Source organism: Papio anubis, chromosome 10 (assembly GCF_008728515.1).
Source record: "Papio anubis isolate 15944 chromosome 10, Panubis1.0, whole genome shotgun sequence".
NCBI lineage: Eukaryota > Metazoa > Chordata > Mammalia > Primates > Cercopithecidae > Papio > Papio anubis.
In genome coordinates this window covers 99,719,541-99,726,409 of record NC_044985.1, presented here as the reverse complement: position 1 = coordinate 99,726,409, position 6,869 = coordinate 99,719,541, and positions in this window count along the sequence as shown.

The window sequence follows — 6,869 nt, the reverse complement described above, 5'->3', positions numbered from 1 at the left end:
TCTTTTAGGGTAGCACCAAATCCTGGTCAACTACAAATCCTAGTTGTCTTTGTATTCCTGTGACCTGATCTTTTCATAGTGCCTGGCCTACAAAAATGTTTTTTCAATCCCGATTTCATGTCAGAATACCCTTGGAGTTGCAAATGTACAGACATTTTGGCCCCCTCCAGACCTCCTGAGTCGGGCTCTTGGACAGCATGGTTCAGAGAAAAGAAAACCAAAGACTTGGGCAGTTATAGATCTGAATCCTCCAGGACATGTGACCAACTCCTTTAGAAGAATATACATGCAGGCTGGGCGCGGTGGCTCACACCTGTAATCCCAGCACTTTGGGAGGCTGAGGTGGGCAGATCACCTGAGGTCAGGAGGTCGAGACCAGCCTGGCCAACATGGTGAAACCCCGTCTCTACTAAAAATACAAAAATTAGCCAGGTGTGGTAGCACATGCCTGTTATCCCAGCTACTCAGGAGGCTGAGGCACGAGAATCTGTTGAACCCGGGAGGCAGAGGTTGCAGTGAGCCAAGATTGTGCCGTTGCACTCCACCGTGGGCAACAGAGTAAGACTGTCTCAAAAAAAAAAAAAGGAAGAATGAAGAATATACATGAATTGCCAGCTTTGCCAGCTTCTTTTAGTTATAACATGGGAAAAGTGTCTCAAGAACTCTGAGACATTTAAGTTTAGAAAATAATTCAGCTTTCAGTTGGGGAACCACACCCAGAAGAAAAATGCTTCACTAATTAATATAATCTACACACAAAGCAGAAAAAATTTATAAATATCTCTTTGGAATTATGTATGAGGGAAATCCTCAAATGTTGAATTCAAAGTTGGATAATAAACAGTGAAATGAATTGTACTGTACCCAATATTATGAATTTAAGTTCTATAAAATATTATCAGTATTATCTTTGTTTTGTATGCTATTGTTATTGCTTTAGTTCAGCAACTACAGAAATGGTTGTGAGGTCTTTCACAGGTTTGCTGGGATGCTGTGATCCTGATTTCCCCATGATCATCAATGTTTCTTCCTGGGGAATTCTCAGTTGCGTAGCTCCTTTGCAGTCTCCTTTGCTGGATCCTTCTGTCATGTGCGTCTATGTGAAGAGACCACCAAACAGGCTTTGTGTGAGCAACATGGCTGTTTATTTCACCTGGGTGCAGGCAGGTTGAGTCCGAAAAGAGAGTCATCGAAGGGAGATAAAGGTGGGGCCATTTTATAGGATTTGGGTAGGTAAAGGAAAATTACAGTCAAAGGAGGGTTGTTCTCTGGCGGGCAGGAGTGGGGGTCACAAAGTGCTCAGTTGGGGAGCTTTTTGAGCCAGGATGAGCCAGGAAAAGGAATTTCACAAGATAATATCATCGCTTAAGGCAAGGACCGGCCATTTTCACTTCTTTTGTGGTGGAATGTCATCAGTTAAGGCGAGGCAGGGCATTTGCACTTCTTTTGTGATTCTTCAGTTACTTCAGGCCATCCCGACTTATATGTGCAAGTCACAGGGAATGCGATGGCTTGACTTGGGCTCAGAGGCCTGACACCTTCTCTAACCAATCTTAAAATGTAGGAGTTTCTATGACTTTCATTCACTCTTTCGTTAAAAACAAATGTTGGCCATTGTGACATGAAGTCAGGATTGAAAAAACATTTTTGTAGGCCAGGCACTATGAAAAGATCAGGTCACAGGAATACAAAGACAACCAGGATTTGTAGTTGACCAGGATATGGTGCTACCCTAAAAGAGGTCTTCTTTTCTGGGGGACAGGGACACAGATGTTTAATGTTACTCCTGTAATTCAAACACTGTAGGAGGCTGAGGCGGGTGAATTGCTTGAGCTCAAGAGTTCAAGGTCAGCCTGGGCAACATGGCAAAACTCCGTCTTTACAAAAACAAAAACAAAAATTAGCTGAGCATGGTGGCGTGCACCTGTAGTCCCAGCCACTCAGGAGACTAAGGCGGAGGATCCCTTGAGCCCTGGGAAGTCAAGGCGGCAGTGAGCCGTGATCGCACCACTGCGCTCCAGCCTGGGCAACAGAGTGAGACCCTGTCTCAAACAAAAACAAAAAGCAAATATTTATAGAAGGCGTTTGAATAAAAAGAAAAGATTGGATCCAGTTTCTAGTGGGTAAGGCAGATGAGAACAGAGTAGACAAACAAACAAGGTAATTACAGTTTCAAGCAGTGCCATAATATGAACACTGGATGAGACAAGGTGGAACTGAGTGGGGCCTCTCTGCATAGGGTGGTCAGGGGCCTCTTCTCTGAGAGAGGTCTGGGTGGGACCCTTAAAGGAGGAGTCACAGTCATCAGTCATGCAAAGATGTGAAGGAAGAGTGGCCCAGGCAGAGGGAACAGCAAGTGCAAAGGGCTGGAGGCAATAAAGGCTTTGGTATAGCTGAGGGTGAAAAGGAGCAGAACATGCCTGGAGTAGCCTAGGGGGTCATCATGAGCAGAGCGCTAGAGGCATGAGGAAGGGTGGATCTTCAGTTTCTGCCTTGTGCGACCAGAGAAGGGTGTCTGCCGTGGAGAGCCAGGAGCTGACTTATGTTGTGAAACAATAATTTGCCATGCATTGCGAATGGATCAGAGGATGGCAAGAATGGGAGCAAGATGAGTCAGAATTGAGAGAGGGTGATGGTTTGGACTAGGTTGGTGGCATTGAGGAGGAGCATAAAGGGGTGAAGAGTGAGGTGTATTTTGGAGAGGTAATGGACAGGAGTTGCTGATGGATGTGAATCTGGGGGATGGTGCAGGAAAAGGAGAAATCAAGGATCACTCATGGCTTTCTAGCTGTGGCAGAGTGTGGGGCCATTTGCTGAGTTAAGGGTGTCTGGGAGAAGAGGCTGGATCAGAACAGAATCAATTTTGGATCAGTTTTGATGAAACCCCATGAGTTCCTCCCCGGATTCCCAATAATTGGAGAATGTATTTTGTTTCTAAACACGTATAGAATATTGTGGATTTTTTTTTTTTTTTTTTGGTAACAGCTTCATTGAGGTATAATTCACATACTATGCAATTCACCTGTTTCAAATAGATAATTCAATGGTTTTCAGTATATCCACAGAGTTGTGCAACTACTACTACAATCAATTTTAGAATATTTCCATTACCCTAAAAGAAACTGTACCCTATTGCAGTCACTCCTCCTTCATTCTTCACATCTACCCTCCTCACACCAAACCTTAGGCAGCCACTAACGTAGTTTCTGTCTCTAGATTTATGTGTTGTGGACATTTGTGTAAGTGGAACCTATGGTTATATGGGACCCTTTGTTCCTGATTTCTTCCACTTAGTCTTGAAGGTTCAACCATATTGTTGCATGAAGGTGTTTGAATAAAAAGAAAAGGAATAAAATGATTGTATTCCTTTGTATTGTGGAATAATATTTGTAATCCTTTGTATTGTGGAATAGTATTTCCTTCGTTTTTATGAAATAATATTTCATACAATATTATAACATTTTATGGATCCATTTATCGGTTAATGGGCATTTGGGTTTGTCTTAGTCTGTTTGGCTGCCATAATGCTCGCTGTGGCCTGAGTGACTTAAACAACAGCAGTTATTTCTCACAGTTCTGGAGTCTGGAAGTCTGTGATCAAGTTGCTGGCTGATTCAGTTCTCAGTAAGGGAGCTCTTGCAGGGCGCCATCTTTATGCTGGATCCTCCTGCGGCAGAGAGAGATGATCTCTCTCCTGTCTCTTCTTCTAACGGCACCAATTCCATTCGCGAAGTCTTGTCCCTCATGACCTAATTACCTCCCAAAAGCCCCACCTTCAAATATCATCACAATGGGGATTAAGACTTCAACATATGAATTTTGGAGACATTGCATTCATAGTGAGGTGGTTTTCACTTTTGGGGTATTATGAATAATGTTGCTAGGAATATTTGTGTGCAGGTTTTTGTGTAGATATCCAGGAGTTTTGTTTCAACATGAGAATTTTGCAGTGTTTTTAGGACAGTGTTTGTAGGACAAAACAAGCTGCTGCCCTTGGTTCCGTGCTGTCTTCTCGCAGCTGACCATCCTGTGACCTTTGCCATTGAGTTTAGGAGACTCCATTCCACTGTAGACAAACCAACCTGAACCCTCACGTCTCCACCTTGTGTCTCTTTCTGTTTTGTATCCAGCTGCTACACCTGCGGTTGGTCTGTTGGTGAGCATTTATGTAGGAGTTGGCTCACACTGTTGATGTGTGAAGAATGATGTTGGCTCATGAGAGCTTGGGGTGACTTCCTGGAGGAAGGAGGACAGCATAACATGTATCACGAGAGGGAAGCTATGAGGGCAAGAGAAGCTGCAGCCAGGAGGGAGTCCTGGGTGGGACCTCCAGCTCTCCACTTCCTAACTTGGGCAGATTGCTGAAACTTCCTGACCTTCATCTGTAAAATGGCAATGCCAAGTACGATTTATTTCATCAAGCTGTTGCTAGGAGTAAATAAGATCATGCTGAGCACTGTCCTGGTATATAGTAATTTCTCAATAGCGGACGTTTATTATTATTTTTATGTAGCTACCTCTTCATGGGCTACAGATTATTCAACTCAACATAAATTCATTCCTCTCTGGTCAGTCTGGCCATCTGTCAAGTCTGGTGATTCTCTCACCTTCCATCAACAACACATGGAGGTCAGCAATGTGGCTCATGCCTGCAATCCCAGTGTTTTGGAAAGCTGAGGCAGGAGGATCAATTGAGCCCAGGAGTTCAGGACCAGTCAGGGCACCATAGTGAGACCTCATCTCTACACAAAATTAAAAAAATAGCTGAGTGTGGTGGCATGTGCCTGTGGTTCCAGCTACTCAGGAGGCAGAGGTGGGAGGATTGCTTGGGCCTGGGAGGTCGAGGCTGCAGTGAGCCGTGACCGTGCCACTGCACTCCAGCCTGAGTGATAGAAGGAAAAAACAAACAAACAAACGAAAAAACCAACACGTGGATAATAAGACATGCTTCATACGTTATTATAGAGGTTGAATGAGATAAGAACTGTACAGGATTTGGCATAAAATATATCATCAATCAATGATAGCTATGATAGCAGTGACTGTCCCTTTGTTAAGAATGTATCTTTTTTGTTTTTTTAACTTTAAGTTCTGGTATACATGTGCAGAATGTGCAGGTTTGTTACACAAGTATACATGTGCCATAGTAGTTTACTGCACTCATCAACCTGTCATCTACATCAGGTATTTCTCCTAATGCAATCCTTCCCCTAGCCCCCTCCTCCCCGACAGGTCCCCAATGTGTGATGCCTCTTGCACCATGTCCACGTGTTCTCATTGTTCAACTCACACTTACGAGTGAGAACCTGCAGTGTTTGGTTTTCTGTTCCTGTGTTAGTTTACTGAGAATGATGGTTTCCAGCTTCATCCATGTCCCTGCAAGGAACGTATCTTTTGAACGCTTACTATGAATTGCTGTTCTAGTCATGGGAATGCAGCAGTGAATAGAATGAAGTCTCTGCCCTTGAGGAATCCGCATTTTCACCATCATTGTTATTATTGCCAATCTGGTCTGTACTGTTAGGAACAAAAGGGAAAGGAGAACTAGTCATGTCTCAGGTGATGCCTAAGTAGGAACATTGGCTGTATTTCTACTTAAAGCAGGCTCGGGACTTCGGTCTTTTTCCCCTTCATAGGAACAGACAAACAAAAACCCAAAAGAATTCAGGCTGTTAGGATCAGAGCCTGTTGACTCTCCCCTTGGACTTTCCCATAGTCCTGGCCTGGGTCCCTGAAGAGTCCCACCGTTCAGTCAAGGCTGCTGCTCGCAGACGATGGTGATAAATTCTGCTCTGTGTGTACCGTTTGAAGTTGAATTGCCTGCAAACCTAAAAATTATTATTGATGTTCTCAACCATTTACTAGTGTGGCAGCGACTATGATTTGTGCTTTAATATGTTTTTCAAAGCCCATTTACTTTGTAAGTTCAATTCTAAAGTGCTCAGGGGGATTCCCAAGTGGCAGACGCTAATGGACAGCTGTGCTGGATGGCCCGTCGGAAGATGGCAGTAGAGACACGTGTATGCAGACCTGGATCTCTTAGGCAGGGTTTGTCACACCTTACAGTATTCAAAAAACAAACTTATTGTTGCTCTTGTTTGGTTTTTCATGTAGGCCTCATAGATAATCCACTTAGGTTTTTCTTCTGGTGCCCTGAGAGATCCGCATCCTTCCAGGAACAGGACATTTTAAGGGATCCATTTGTAAAAGTGAACAAGATTGTTTGCAGATAGGGTCTTCCGTCCCTTCGCAGTTGCTCAGTAAATTGTTGCTGATTGACTTACGGTAGTAGATGAAAAGTGATTAACAAGAAGCAAAGTGATGGTGCCTACCCTGCAGGTTTTTAATAGGTTTTAAGCTTATTTATAGGTTTGTGAACAATCCAGAACATTGAATGAAAAAGGACTGGCAAGAAGAAGATGGACATGAAAGTGGATTTTATTTGATTACGATTCTTGTCCTGGATCATTTTTGTCATCTCTGCAAGGACGATCGGAGCTGAGCCCTACTGCCCTTGCAGGAAAGAAAAGCCTCTGCAGCTTCTTTCCAGCGTCTTTGAGAAAATGTTTATGTCGCATGATATGCTGACTGCCACTTCGTGCCCTGTATGGATTTTCTAGACAGTTTGATGGGCAAGAAGAAAATATGCAGATGCTTCGGAATCCACGACACGAGTCTACTTTCCAGCTTCAGCTCTGTCATAACCCAAAGAGGGGTTTCAAAAACAGAAGGAAAACATGCACCACGATGATAAAGTGGAATGTTAGGAGCAAAAAAAGAGGGTAGTGGAGAACATATGCTTCAGCTGCATGAAATGGCTGAGTGTCTCTTGCACAGGCATTTGCGTGCAGGGTCAGCTACATAATGTG